General features: G+C 36.3%; 2 protein-coding genes across 2 annotated transcripts in view; one reads left to right on the top strand and one right to left on the bottom strand.

The window, feature by feature from the left end:
• LOC306864209 (coronin-7-like) overlaps positions 1–16619 on the bottom strand; it is a 157526-nt gene that overhangs the window by 25241 nt on the left and 115666 nt on the right. The gene's annotated exons all lie outside the window — the stretch shown is intronic.
• Positions 13269–16619, top strand: part of LOC306864227 (vasorin-like) — a 36853-nt gene continuing 33502 nt past the window's right edge. Inside the window, exon 1 of the mRNA XM_079408073.1 lies at positions 13269–13514. The gene's annotated coding sequence lies outside the window, so the exon portion shown is untranslated. The remainder of the gene's footprint in view (positions 13515–16619) is intronic.

Below are 16619 nucleotides of genomic sequence, written 5' to 3'. Positions count from 1 at the left end.
AGTGGTAAAAATCCAGATGGCAATCGACTTCAAGGGGCAGCAGGATATAAGCGTTAAACTACCTGTCAGCGGAGCTTGAGAACCAGACGAGCGAGTTAGAAGAGAGCTGAGGACAAGAACCAGGGATAGATGGAGGAAGTAGATGGGAGGTCACGACCAGAACAACCCCCAATGCTCTGGGTCACAGGAAGAGACCCATCTACTCGCTGTGAACTTGTTAGTCACGCATATACCACCATAAAACGCACTCGTATAAACAGAAAAGCCTATTTCTGAGATGCTTAAACACATCTAAATGCAGTTTGTTGCATTATTTCAGCTTTGATGCGACAAGCTAAAAGCGCTCAGGTCTGGTTAAAACCAGTCGGGCTTCGATTACAGACGGCCGACCGCAACGTCATAAATCTTCCCTCCAAAGCAGGCCTGAAAATCACGGCGATGATGGAGTAACAAGCGAAGGGGATCTTTTCCACGAGATCCGTCCTGTAAATATCTTCAGTGCAGTCAAGCGTTTGAACTGACACTTAAATAAAGTCACATCACTACTTTCTGCGCCGTTTCGGGAACCTCGTCTGACGCTAAGCCCGTTTCTCGCCAACAGGACCAAAGCCAAACTCATTTCAGTGTGAAATTAAAAGAGACTAACGTATAAGTACGGGCCACCGGTTAAGTCTGCAAATACCGGAGCGTGGCGCTTCTCCAGGAAGACAAGCTCAGAAAGGAAAACAGCGCAGCTCAGCTGTGCCAAGAACATCATAAACTCATACTGTTACAAGCCCAGGAAGAGGGTGAATTAGGGGACACGTCATCAGTGTGTACACCAGCGCTGAACCATGGGCTTTGTTTTGGCACAATGACACTCAGCGCGTAATGGAGAAAGTCTGCAAGTAAGCAGTCATTGAGCTTTATAGAACATGTCTTCAAAATGAAATCAAAATTGGCCCTACTTAATGTCTTTAAGCCAATGTTGTGCATGATTAACTCGAGAAAGAGAAACAACGTCAAAAATGTTTTAAAAAACCCAAAACGACTTCATCCACCTTAGGTGCAATGTTCCTCAAATGACTATTCTTGCTCTATCCAATCATTTCCCAGTGGATGAAAGAAAGTCCCTGACTACATTAGTGTTTCACTCATAAAAATGTCTCGTCACATAAAATGGGTTGCAACTGATATTCTATGTTGACTTTAAGGTCTTTTAATCGAGACTGAATATTTGCCATGAACGTTTAAATAAGTTTTTATGGAAAGTAGGTCTCAGGGGTAGTAATTTAGTATTATTTATAGACTATTTTAGAATGTATTAATATTTTGAATTAGATTTTAATTTTATATTTAGTTTTTATTTTAATTTTATATTTGTATTTTTTTATATATATTTTATTAGTTTAAATTTTAAATAATATTTCTGCTTTAATTTCATTTTATTTCAGTTTTAGTAATTTTAGCATTTCAACCTGTTTTATTTCAGTTGGTTGCCAAAACAACAGTTCTAATAAATATTTTTTAAGATTACGTTTTTCATCTTATATTTATTATTTTTTATTTTATTTCAGCTTTACTTCAATTAATAAAAAGGATTTTTAATTGAGTTTTTCTTTGTTTGGTGAAAAAGAAAAGTTGTTTCAGATTTGTTTGGATTTAAAGTATTAGCCATGGCTAATCGTCACATTTGTATATTTTAATTTTAATTTAAGTTTTAGTAAATTTGTTATGTGCATTTGTCATTGTTATTAGTTTTTATTTAACTTTATTTTTTCAGTTATTAATTTTAGTTCTTCAACTTATTAATTACAGATAGTTGTAGAAAGCAACATTTCTAATATTATTTTAAGTTTTTCTAACCCCCACGAGAAAAAGAGATGGATAAAGAGACATAAACAGATGCAAGGTGCAGGTTCATCATCTGACACCACAAATGTTTTAACACTGATACGATCTCCTGCTCTGTTTGATCACTATCTTCTGTCCTGTGAAATGCTTAGTGTGACTGGACTAGCAAAGTTTCCTCTCCATATTCGCATGTGTTTGTCTCTGCTCTCCGAGGGTCGTGTGCTGATATCTCCTGCTCTCTCTCTGCAGGATCAGGAAACACATCGCATGGACACATTCCTGAGACATGCAGAACACACACATGCTGCAAACACACATGAGTCATGTCTGTGCATGTCCGGATACTCTTACAGATCGCACTCAGGTTTACATTTACCACTCTAACATGCCAAAATAACTCGCAAATGCATGGGTAGATGTCATATTTAATTTCACTGGAGTAACAACAAAGCTGTCATACAGTCTTAAGGTTTGGTCTTTATTCCAGTTTGTCCCCTGGAAATTTTTTGGAAATGTTTTTCCATGTTTTGTCTGCAGAAACCCAAAGTACACAACAGCAAAACCTACTCGGCAGACTGTGTGTGTATTTCTTTCATTTGCGACAAATTAAATATGACATCTACTCAGCTGAGGTTCATTGTGTATATCTCACTAACATAAACAGGCAAGCTAAAGTAGTACTGTGGTAAATTGCTCTTTAAAGGCTCAAAAGAGCAAAAACGGTCTAGCAAGAACGTAAATTAAACGCAAACAAAAAACTGGTATATTAAAAAAACAGATACAAATGAGTAAAACGTCAAATCGGGACATATTATGGTCAGATATAGTGCAGATATAGTTATGTTTTGAGTTAGTAGGGTAAGATGGCGTTACACAGGTGATATTAGACAACAAGAAAAGTTAGAGAGTTGTTTTGTGCTTAAATTAATGCCAAAAGACTGTAAAATGCTGCGGTAAAAACCTACTAACCGTCAGTTTCCTTACTGTAATAGACATTTAACGTTGTTCTGAAGTAAATTAAAATACTTTACTTTACTTTTTACTTTTGTCATTTAGCAGACGCTTTTGTCCAAAGCGACTTACAAATAAGAAAAAGTAACTAAAACTAAAAGTTACAACTCTATAAATACTATATACCCACATATTTAAGAAAATAAAGACAATTGACACATGCATATAACAACATTTCAATAATAAACATATAAATTAATAAACTAAAATAAAAAGCGATACTTCTATCCCTTGCCGGTGGAGTCGCATGGTAGAGTTAATGGTCTTTACACTCTTCGGTCTTCACACTAGGAGGGCTTCACACGACGACTGCCGCGACCGCTGCCGCGGTATAATAACCTAAATACTATTAAAATACTATCAAATTTACAGTTTTTGGAGTATAAAAGAACAATAATTAAAAAAACAAACAGTGAAAAAACAAATCAAAATTCCCAGAAATTCTTCACTTTTTATGGTGAAATCACTTAAATTTTTGTTTAGTTTTTCCATTTAAATAACGTTTCTTCTCAGTTTTAGTAATGCACATTACAGCTGTATGTTATATCTTATTTTATTACACTTATCACATTATTTTAGTGTCGTGTGTGTTATCGTGATGGTGTTTTAGGTTCGTAAATTAACATTACAGTATATCAGTTAATAATTGAAAAAAAAGAGTGTAAAGAGTGTAAAGAGTTTTTAAAGAGTGTAAAGACCATCGACTCTACCGTGCGACTCCACCGGGCAGGGACACCGGCAAGGGATAGTAGTATCGCTTTTTATTTAATTTTTTCATTTATATGTTTATTATTGAAATGTTGTTATATGCATGTGTCAATTTTATTTAGTTTCTTTATTTTCTTAAATATGTGGGTATATAGTATTTATAGAGTTGTAACTTTTTAGTTTTAGTTACTTTTTCTTATTTGTAAGTCGCCTTGGACAAAAGCGTCTGCTAAATGACAAAAGTAAAGTAAGTAAACAGTAATTGTTTTTACTGTAAATTTAAGTTCAATCCATAAAACCTAACATGTTGCTACTGTATTTTTTACAGTAAAGTTCTGGCAACCACAGCTGCCTTTTTTTAGAGTAGATTTTACAGATTTTTTAAAAGTATAGTGCATTAAAGTGCATTCACTGTATTAGTACACTGACTGCAACAATTTTCACTCAGAAATTGCTAGTAAATTTCACAAATAATCACTAAGAATCGGCAAGTGCACTCTCAGAAATAAAGGTACAAATGCTGTCATGGGGCCACCTTTTCAAAAGGCACACTTTAATTCTGAGATTCTGAAAGACTGAAATAGTATTTTCTAATAAAACGTACTGCAGTAATCTTCATTTTATTGACGGCTTTGGAAAATAATTTTTTTCAGTGCATATAATAAGCTGCAGTGTATAGTGTGCGTGTCTATCTCTGTCAGAGTCAGGTCAGTGTTGCAAACTGTGCCCTTTCCCATCTACCCTTCCCTTCCCCTAACAACAGCAAACCGTAAATCAGCTGCTTACCTACACAGAGAGACAAACCAACCAAACAATATAATCCTGACAACTGGTCCTACAGACGCCTGCAGATCATCACACACGTGTGTTTGTGTGTCCAGCAATACACTTCCAAAACAGTGACTATCAACCTCAGGATACAGACAGAGTGTACTTGGAAAGATTCTGCAACGTTAAAGCTATTATAATAACTAATCATGATTAATCTTGTGTAAACTTTTGTGTAGGGGTCAAATTACTACGCATGAAATTGGTAACTTTCTATTCATAAAAAAAAAAAAATCCGTAAAATGTATCAGTTTCCTCAAAAATATGGAGCAGTACAACTATTGATAATAATGATACATGTTTCTTGAGCAGCAAATCAGCATATCAGAATAATTTCTGAAGGATCATGTGACACTGAAGACTGTAGTAATGATGCTGAAAATTCAGCTTTGCATCACAGGAATAAATTCTATTTTAATATACACTCACTGGCCACTTTATTAGGTACACCTTGCTAGCATTGGGTTGGACCCCCTTTTGCCTTCAGAACTGCCTTAATTCTTCGTGGCACAGATTCAACAAGGTGTTGGAAACATTCCTCAGAGATTTTGGTCCATATTGACATGATAGCATCATGCAGTTGCTGCAGATTTGTCGGCTGCACATCCATGATGTCTATCTCCCGTTCCACCACATCCCAAAGGTGCTCTACTGGACTGAGATCTGGTGACTGTGGAGGCCATTTGAGTAAAGTGAACTCATTGTCATGTTCAAGAAACCAGTCTGAGATGATTTGAGCTTTGTGACATGGTGCATTATCCTGCTGGAAGTAGCCATCAGAAGACGGGTACACTGTAGTCATAAAGGGATGGACATGGTCAGCAACAATACTCAGGGAGGCTGTGGCGTTTAAACGATGCTCAATTGGTACTAAGGGCCCAAAGTGTCCCTAGAAAATATCCCCCACACCATTACACCACCACCACCAGCCTGAACCGTTGAGACAAGGCAGGAAGGATGCATGCTTTCATGTTCTTTACGCCAAATTCTGACCCTACTCTTTGAATGTCGCAGCAGAAATCGAGACTCATCAGACCAGGCAACGATTTTCCAATCTTCTATTGTCCAATTTTGGTGAGCCTGTGCGAATTGTAGCCTCCGTTTCCTGTACTTAGCTGACAGGAGCGGCATCCGGTGTGGTCTTCTGCTGCTGTAGCCCATCTGCTTCAGGGTTCGACGTGTTGTGCGCTCAGAGATGGTATTCTGCATACCTTGGTTGTAATGAGTGGTTATTTGAGTTACTGTTGCCTTTCTATCATCTCTAACCAGTCTGCCCATTCTCCTCTGACCTCTGACGTCAACAAGGCTTTTTCGTCCACACAACTGCCGCTCACTGGATATTTTCTCTTTTTCGGACCATTCTCTGTAAACCCTAGAGATGGTTGTGCGTGAAAATCCCAGTAGATCAGCAGTTTCTGAAATACTCAGACCAGCCTGTCTGGCACCAACAACCATTCCACGTTCAAAGTTACTTAAATCCCCTTTCTTCTCCATTCTGATGCTCGGTTTGAACTTCAGCAAGTCGTCTTCACCACATCTAGATGCCTAAATGCATTGAGTTGCTGCCATGTGATTGGCCGATTAGCAATTTGTGTTACCAAGCAATTGAACATGTGTACCTAATAAAGTGGCCGGTGAGTGTATATTCAAATAGAAAACAGTTATTTTAAATTGTAAAATTATTTCACAATTTTGCTGTTTTTACTGTATTTTTGATCGAATAAATGCAGCCTTGATGAACAGTGAACAGTCTTGCACGTAAATATCCAAATATACTGGATATCATAAAAGCCATACATAAAAAATATAATTTTTAGGCTATATTTCTTAACTCTAGTTATGTGTTTGTATGTACTGTATGGTCTGTTTTGGTGGGCTGGTCCAGCTCATATTTCAAACCACAGTCTATCTGTACCTGCACAAATTACTCCAGTCAGATTTCAGATAACACTGGAACTGATAAAATCATATCTCAGATACTAAATCAATAACTGTATACACAGACAGTCCAGCTCCAGTTATGATGAGTGATGATGATGATTTCCCTGCAAACACATGCTGGGGACAAAGACACTCAAGAAACTGCTCAGTACAGATTCAGCTTCAGATTTACAAAAATCTTAACAAAGAAGTTAAACAATTTCTTAAGCTAAATGATAAGAACTTTGTTCCAAAGTGCAAGTTTTGAAAAATTCTTAAGAAGTTCTCAATGATTTTCTTACGAACCTCTATTAATTATTTTTCTTTCTTAAGAAGGAAATCAAAGGATTTGGTCATATCTGATTACATGGCAGTTCTTGCCAAAGAGTCACAAATCAGCTCAATCAAAAACACCTCAAAGGCAGTTCTTGAAAAATTTTATTCCTGAGAATGTTTTGTGAATTCGGCCTCTGTAGAGCAACTGTATAGCAACGTGTTAATCCAATGAACACCTCAGTTAACCTCAGTCACCGAAGTACAATAAGTACAATTTACTAGACTCATATACCACATCACACAAAAACAAGCACTGCTACACAAACACTAGTAGTCACAAATGACAGATTCAGCAATTTGTTGCAGCATGTGTGCATTTCTGGTGGTTGTTCATCAGCTTCATTTGTTTGTTTTCTGGGTCTCTCTTGTATTCACGTTTAACAGGCATGGTTGGCATTATAAAACCACTGGCAACAGCACTGGAAATAAACAAAATACAGCTTGAGCGAATAAAATAAACCGAGTTTCTCCATAACCCACTGCTCCTATCAGTGTTTATCAGTTTCTTTTTCTCTTCATCTGTCTCTATCTGCTGTGCAGTATCTGTGTGTGTTTCTGGAAGAGTGCATGATAAGGTCACCATGTGTGCAGCTTGTGTGTGTGTGTGTGTGTGTGTGTGTGTGTTTATGAACATCACCTCAGCTGTCTGCCATAGAGGTCTGACAGACAAACACACACCACATTGTCCTCCATCCCGTTGTCTCTGTCCTATCCTTCCATTCCTGTCTTTTCTTTCTAAAGCAGACCGGATTAGTCAGTTGAGCACGGCTCACTAACCTGTCAAGTGTTCATCATACCTGGATGCACACGCGAAGACATCGGGCCGCACATAGCGATCATTGCTGAGAGCTGCTGAGATCATACCTCAAACAAACCACAAACATCAGGCCGCTCATTCCACACATACCACACAACACTGAGAGAAGCAGCAGATCTCATCCAAACACTGGTGTGCTGACTACATAGACTGGATTTTAAGGGCCAGATTTACTAAAGACGCAATTCCATGCATCTTGACAGTAAATCACACACAGAATGTTCCCCTCCCATCGACGCTTTAATGGAATTTAGTGCTGTCAAACGATTAATCGCATTCAAAATACAAGTTTTTGTTTACATACTATGTGTACTATGTTCCATTAAAGCGTCGATGGGAGGGGAAAATTCTGTGTGTGCTTTACTGTCAAGATGCACATTAAAGAACACTGATGCAGCCAGATCATTTCCATAATGACCAGCGCAATCTACCAAGAGCAGCGCAAATTACCGCCTTTTTTAAGACATGCTTTTTTGGCCATTAAATAATGACGCAAATACCAGTAAATTGACAAGCGCAAATCTTAGTAAATCGCATTGGGTGATTCCATAAATTTACAGATCGAGTGGAAAACTCTTACAAATGCATATTCAAGTCAATTATAAATACTAGGGTGACAAAAAGATTTTTTAAATGCTTTTGAAAGAAGTCTCTTCTGCTCACCAAGGCTGCATTTATTTGATGTACTGTAAAATACAGTAAAAACAGTAATATTGTGAAATATATTTAACATTTGAAATAGCTGTTTTGTATGTGGATAGATGTTCAAATGTATTCCTGTGATCAAAGCTGAATTTTCAGCATCATTACTCCAGTCTTCAGTATTGCAGAATCCTTCAGAAATCATTCTAATATACCGATTTGCTCAAGAAACATTTATTATTATTATCAATGCTGAAAATGGTTGTTGTGCTTGAAACCGTGATTTATTTTTTTCCACATTTCTTTGATGAATAGAAAGAACAGCATTTATTTGAAATAGAAATCTTTTGCAACAATAAAAATGTCTTCAAAATGTTGTTTTAATTAAAATTAATCAAATTAAAAATTCTTAATTGAAATCAAATTAAAAAAATACTTGTCTTTTTTTTTTGAGCATTATATCAGAGTATTATATTGTTAGTTTAGAAACATACTCTATTAATGTGACACTCTACTGAAATCAAATGAGTCAAGTCTTCTGTGTGCATCGTGTTATTTGAGTTCCCGGGGTCCACATAAAAGAGGTGCTCAATGGCGCCCCCTATATGTGCCAGTCAACATGTGCAGTGACTGAGTGTTGAGAACCACTGAAATGAAGGAAAAAGCTGAGATTCCCAGCCTCTCCCGTGGGAACAAACCACTCCTCTCTCTCTCTCTCTCTCTGGCAACATGACATAACTCTTCTGACTGTCATCACAGCGTTTCTCACTCAAATTCTCTCCCGTTCCTTCACACTAGTCCTATCCACACGGATAAAGGGCTTCCTCTCTGTCAGGCTAATTCATCCTATCTGCTTCAGTGTGAGTTCTCACTCAAATCTCACCAAACTCATCAAGAACATGACAGGCTCATATTTCACTCCAGAAAAAGATCAATTATATTTTGCAGAAAGCCTATTTTTAGGAAATTTTTTGCATTGTGAGTTTATTTTAAATTAAAACAATTAATGAAACAGTTAATTATAACAACTGATAGATATTTAAAATGAAAGAATGAATGAATGAATACATATATGAGGATTTTTTTTTTTTTAAAGGAACATTAAAAGAAAATATTTTTTTGTAAAAAGCCTATTTTTATAGGAACATTTTCACATTGTGACATTATTTCAATTAGGATTACTGTAAGTGCATTTTCCCACCCAATTCTCAGTTTTATATTCCAAAAATATATTATTTAAATTATAAAACACATTTTAAGTACAGTTTTAAGGATGTGTCATGGAATGCTTAAATCATAAGAAATAGATCAACTATATTTTGTGGCAACAATTTTACAATTTAAGTTTATAAAGCAAGCAATACATAAAGGTAGAATGTAAATAAACAAACAAAACAAGTAAGTAAAATGTGAAAAAAATATTAAAACAACTGTTAGATATGTAAAATGAATGAATATACATTTGCATATATGAGGAATTTATAAACAGGAAAATATATTTTGCAGAAAGCATATTTTTAATGAATATTTTCACATTGTGACATTATTTTCATGATTAAGAACATTTTCATTCCAATTTTCAATATTGCATTGCAAAAAATATATTTCAATCATAAAATACATTTAAGTACAATTTTAAGCGTATATCATATTTTATGTACAGAATTTATGCACATTTTAATCAAAATAAACTATGCCAAGACAGAAGAATGAGATTTTTTTTTTTTTTTTTTTACATAAGGATAATGTAATGTGCAATCATGCAATAAAATCTTAAATGCTCTAAAATATTTTTTATTTTCTTTATACATTTCAAGTCATTTTGATTTTACAACCAATTCTTTCATGAGATTCTCCCACTTACAAGCATTAACCCAAGTCTCTAAAAGGACTGTGGGAACCCTGAGTGACATCTCATGACATCTGACACATCCCAGGCCAAAAGCGTGGTGTTGATGGGCTCAGTGGGCTCTGGTTACGGGGTCAGGGTCTATCAGCAGGAGCGTCTGCCTCTGTTTAAACCACTTCTTTAACCATCAGCACTTAGCAGGCTTTCCTCAAGCTCTCTATCTCTGTCTGAGCTCTTTATTTCACATTTATCAATGAATACGCCATAGAAAGCATCGCCAACAATTGAGCGTGTCATTATATGAGCAGAGAGGACCAGGTGGAAACGTCATTATAGGAGTCAGTTCTATAAATACTGACATACTGTCGTCTTCACATGAGCGGGTGAGACAGGAGTTTGGCATCTGGACATGAACACCTGGTTTTTACAGTACGCCGCTGTGGGCCAACCAATCTTGGCGCTATAAAGTCGAGTCAGCCTATGGCCATAAAAACCAAATGAATTTCTGTTGCTCATGCTAATGGCCGTCTCTGAAAACACTAAATATGTTTCAGCACTTCCAAACTTCCCCTTTGTGAGTTTCAAAGCCTCAGACTGACTCTGAAGAACCAGGTGAGCAGAGACCAAAACAAAAATAATCCAGAAAACACTGATAAACTAATACATGTTTTACCACGTTACTGAGAACTTTGTTAAGATGCAGGTAGTAAGTATGCAAAGCAAGTAAGTACAGCAAAATAGAGTAATTTAAGTAAGAATGTGAGTAAAGCAAGTAGAAATAATGGAAAAAATGGTAAACAAGAAGTATGCAAGTTAAAGTAAAAGTGCAATTAAAATATACAAAGCTACTAAATTTAGACAAAGCAAATAAGACATAAAAGACTATTTAATTAAAAAATTTATATTAATTCATTGTCAGAACTGTAAAATAAATAAACAAACAAACAAACAAATGTAGAATTTAAAACCGGAAAAAGAAAAGAAAACAAATGAAATGATTTTTGTGCAGTTTTTTTCTTTTCATCTTTGTATGAACATTCTTTAAATAAATAAATAAATAAAATACATTTTACAAAGGGAAAATTAAAAAGGAAGAAGAAAAAAATGATCTAATGGTATGTTTTTGCATATGCAAATATTGTTTGCTTGTTTTATTTTTGCACTGTTTTTATTTGTATATTTTTATTAAATAAACAAACAAACAATTAAATAAATGAAGTTAAAAAGGAAAATTAAAATAAGAAAAGAAAAGAATAAATAAATACATTTTACAAAGTGAAAATTAAAAAAGAAGAAAAAAATTATCTTATGGTATGTTTTAGCATATATATATATATATATATATATATTGTTTTTGTTTGTTTTATTTTTTGCAGTTTTTAATTTTATACTTTTTATGAAATAAATAAATTAATAAATGGACTTTAAAATAGAACAATTGAAATAAGAAAAGAAAAAAATCAAAAGTGAAAAAAGGAAAATATACAGTAAAACACTACTTGCATACTGTTTTGCACAGTTTAATTTGTATTTTAGTATGCAAATTATTTGGTAATACAAATGTTTAATATGGCGAAAAATATTTGTCATGCCAAAAAACTGAAACTGAGTGAAGTGGAAATGCGGAGAATGAGAGAATGATGTGTAGGACTAAAGCACTGGTGCAGGAGGAAGAAACCTCAAATGTTTATTTTAGTGATGAGTGTTTGGATGTGAATGTGGAAACAACACACACACACTTGCATACTGAGCTGATAAACACATGCATTGTTGCTCTGTCCTGCTGTCACCTGTCACATACTGAATCCTTCAGTATCATCAACAGCCTGTCTGTACTGTCTAAACTTCCCCTGATCTTACGAGATTTACTGCTCTAAAACCCAATCTGGCGAGCGCCAATAGCTTTCATCTGAGCGCTCGAGACGTAAACACACCTTAAACAGGATGAAGGATCCATCATCAGTGACATCAGATGGATATGTTCCGCTTAATGCAGAGTATAAACTGCATACTATTGTCAAAAAATAGCATGCGCCATTTCAAAAACCAGTTGTGTATGTTTAATTCAAACAGTCATAGAAATACCGTGCACACTATACTTTGAACTAGTATGGGTAGTATGGTAGTACGCTATTCCAAACAGCCAGAGAGAGACGCTCTGTTCTTCTATCTGCATGAGGATTTATTTAGTGTGAATACACACAGTTCAGCCCCGCATCATCTGTGCATCGGATCTGTGCTAAACACGCATAAAATCGTTTATCTGTTCCTGCCGTTCAACGTAATGTGTTACAGATGTGCTGTCTGCATGTGCGCTTCATATAGCCTACTGTAAATACATATCACAGAAAGGATATATAGGGCTGGATGACATATTTCTGAGAAGCCGACATGCTAAAACTTATTAAATAGTTAAATAGCATTTTGTAATTTCATCATTATGCATCCAGCTTGTATGTTCAAATTAATAAGAACATTTGTAGTTTTAAAAACTACATGGAATAAGACAGCAGCCTCATCACTATAATGCATGTCTCAATAGAGTAACTGTTACTATTGTAAACTGTTCGCATGCACACAACAGCTGATGGTTTATAGCTCAGTTACTGGACCATCAAGAGCTGCGAGGGAAGATTTCAGCATGAGAATCACGTCTTGACAGCAGCTTTCTGTGGTTTTGGGTTCATAACACATGACCTAAGATGCACTGACTGTAATGGAGACTGCAGAACTTCAACAATATCCTTTAAATCCATTCACAAGTAACAAAGAGATATTTGTTGATTCCATTAAGAGCCAGAAACTACTGAACTAGACAGAATGCTAGATAGATAGAACGACAGAACAATAGATAGATAGAGACATAGATAGATAGAGAAATAGACAGATAGATAGATAGATAGATAGAGAGAGAGAGAGAGAGAGAGAGAGAGAGAGAGAGAGAGAGAGAGAGAGAGAGAGAGATAGTTTAAATGATTAAATGTAAGAATAGCCTAATATGTAGCATATTTTAAAAGCTTTTAAAAAATGGTGGTAAATTAAAGGTATGCAAAAGCACAAATATCGTGTGTCTGCGCATGAATAATATGTAGTAGCCTACATCTCGAAAGCTTTTAAATAATGTGTTATATTTTTAACACAAATACTACAGTGATGTAAATGAAGGGTATGCAAAAGCACAAATGTCAGCGCGTGTCTGCGAATACCGGTCCGGCGAGTTGAAATGCAATAAATAAATAAATAAATAAATATAAAAAAAAAACACGACAGGAGTGTCCATAAGCGTCGCCTCGTTTAACGCGCTCGCGCGCTCCCGCCGCTCCTCCCAGAGTGAAGTTAAAGCGCGAGGCGAGCACAGAGCTCCGGAGTCTCTCCGCGGACACTCAGGCTGAACTTTACAAAGGGACTCTCTATCAAAACCACTGCATATCAACTCCACTCGAGCACACGAGACATAGCCCGTTTCATATCGTTCGGAAAGAAACGCGAATTGTTGGATAAATAAACCCAGGACTGACAGAACGCGCTCGGTGCGTTTACCGCCAATGCGCCGCTGATGCGCTCGAGCTGGTGAGTGAAACTCAAAGTTTAAAGAGTGAAAAAGACGAGCAATAACACTTGTGTTGTGTTTTAACACATCTGGATGTTGATTTCACAGTGTTAGTGTGAAAATTCCTACATTACCGATCTCAAATTCCTGTGTAGACTAACAACTCATAGTCTATGTATATTACAGCTCGTGTTTACATTACGCATGTATTCATTTAGCAGGCAAATGAGCAATAACCCTATTGCTTTTTATACACAAGAAATGATCTCTAAGAGTTATCTTAGATGCGCCGCAATAAAGTTTCAAAGTTAGACTGAAACTTCAATCCTCCGTTTACGGTTTTACAAACACTGCATTGGTGCAGAGCGTTTCAAAAGGTTTGATGCTGGTGCACTTGAGTGTACAGTGTGCATGCTTGTGCATGTGTAACGTAATGTTGTGCATATTACCAGCATTGTAGACAAGCATAAGAACAACTATTCAGCAAAAGTCTGTATTTAAACGCTTTAAAATAGGGTTCTTAAGTTGCTATATGGAGACTAAAACAAGTTCTTAATGCTTCATTGAAGGTTCTACAGGCCAGTACTTTGGGTTCTGGGTTCCTTAAGGCACCAAAGCATAGATGGTTTTCTAAAGAACTAAAGATTCTTTGTAGAACCTAAAACAGTTCTTCTATGCAATCAGGCTGCAAAACTCTGTTTATTTCAAATTAGAACCCTTATTTTTAAGACTGTATATGCCTTTTATACACATACACACACTCTTAAATGCTATATAATCATTGTGGAATAAATTAAAAGCTCTGAACGACCAATGCAAACGCCGGTGACTTCAAGTGTTTGACCGCAGCAAGACAAAAGCATTGCGTCTGGACCGCGCCGGCTTCTATTTCTCTCAGAGAAAGCATATTTTGGTGCTGTTTGCTTTTTTTTTAGGAGCTGGTTCCACATCAAACTCTGGCAGTCAAAAAGTTCAGTAAACAAATGGCCACAAACAGGTTTATTTTGGTCCGCTCAACAGGAGTTCAAAGGTAGTGCTTCGGCTCAAACACAAATCTGTTTAGTCACATAGGCGTAAAGGAGATTAAATGTTATTATTTCTGGTTTTACTGACTTTATTTCGTGCTTCTAATTCTTACTCAGTGGCGTGTCAGTGATTAGTCCAAGAGAGGGAGGAAGCCGTCAACTATCTTGTCTGGCTCATAAAACTGTCACATAATAAATTATGTGATATAAAATTAATATAAAACAGAACTGAGGGCAGAAGCAAAGTACAGATGCTCTTCTAAGAGCAAGTAATACATTTAGGTTATAAATAAAAAGAAAGACAATTTACCCATAAATCTTGCAATTATATTAGACATATTCTGATGTTAAGAAGTTTCTTTTGCAAAAATCTCTTTATTCCTGAAGAATAAGACTTTTAAACACTTTTTCAGACCAAAAAGTGACCAAAACGTGACATATTACAGTTTGTCAGAGATCTTTCCATTAAGAGCATGAAGGAAATGTGAAACACATGTCTTATATTCTGTATATTTATCTCTGCTGGTGTAATTGCAGATTTCAGCGCTAGTTTATGATAGCAAGCTGATATGGAAAGCAGGCGCCTCGTGAGCGGTGTCATTCAAACATGTGATAATCATCTTTGCGTGGCTCGAAACAGGCACAGAACGCTGTTTAGTATTTAATTGCATTTAATTAAGTTCAGCGGAAAGCCCGACACTATACTCAGAAGCAATAAAATCCTTCGAAAACAACTGAAAGCCCCATTCAATGCTTTTTTGTCACAGAGAAGAGTTTTTTTGAGCACCAGGCTGGACTTTGAACTTTACTTTACTTTTCTTGCACAAAATGAGAAGTTTTGTTTTGATTGCATCCTCTTTCCTAGCTGAAGGCTTTACGAATAATACATAAAATATCTTAATGCATATGTGAAACAGTGTAAACGAATACGAATCAGACTGGAAGGAGACCAGAGTACCTTCCTGTGTGCGTGCAGTTCAAGGTTTCATACTTTCTAGTGGCTTCCTAAATTCCTTGGCACTTGCAAATGTCAAAGAGAGAGGGCCAGAAGAGAGGAGATTGTGTAGATGTTGAGAAGACAAAGCGGAAGGTGAGAGGATATGAGAGAGGATGAAACTAGAGGGAAAAGCAAATATTCCTCTCTGTGAAACTTTATTAAAAGAGCAGTTCACCAAAATTGAAAATTAGCTGAAAATGTACTCACCCTCAGGCCATCCAAGATGTTTCAACGGAACAGATTTAGAGAAATGTAGCATTACATCACTTGCTCATCAATGGATCCTCTGCAGTGAATGGGTGCCGTCAGAATGAGAGTCCAAATAGCTGATAAAAACAGTTTGCTTCTTACAAACATGCAGCTTGTCACTTTACAATACATTAATTGATGAACTGGAGTCATTCGGATTACTGTGTTTTTGGACTTTCATTCTGACGGCACCCATTCACTGCAGAGGATCCATTGATGAGCAAGTGATGCAATGCTACATTTCTCTAAATCTGATGAAGAAACAAACTCATCTACATCTTGGATGGTTTGAGCAGGGTGGGCGCACGACTAAAACTTTTAACTGTAAATTAACTTTACAAGATAATTTTTCCAACATGCAAATAAATGTGGTAAGCTTGAGGCAATTATTTTGTCAAAATGAAAATTCTGTCATCATGTACATAAACAACGACTACAAGACCTGCACTTCTTGTTGTAAATAAAAGTCTCTTTAACCTTAAACTAACCTTCCATAAAGCAATAACGTAAAACAATAAGCTCCTGTTTTGGTATCATCTGATACGCCACTAGAATGTGCATCTGACAGCAGACGAGGCTGTGTATGTGGCAAATCAAGCTCCTCGTGCCAGCTTTCCTCGCAGTGTCAAAATAACATCCCTATAGTATTTCCCTACCGTTCTGTCCAAACATCATCACTCACAGCTCAGAACAGAACCACAGGCTTTTCGTGCTAAACACACACACACACACACACACATGACTCTGCCAAGGCAAACATGCACATCTAAAAGTTATCTTGAAGACCACCTCCTAGTCTCTGTGCTGCGGTATTTCTTAATCGTGTCATGAATGCAGGACATAATACTTCTGTC

Source organism: Barbus barbus (assembly GCF_936440315.1).
Source record: "Barbus barbus genome assembly, chromosome: 4".
NCBI lineage: Eukaryota > Metazoa > Chordata > Actinopteri > Cypriniformes > Cyprinidae > Barbus > Barbus barbus.
Note: the sequence above shows the minus strand (reverse complement) of the source record. Positions and strands in the feature narration are given on the sequence as shown.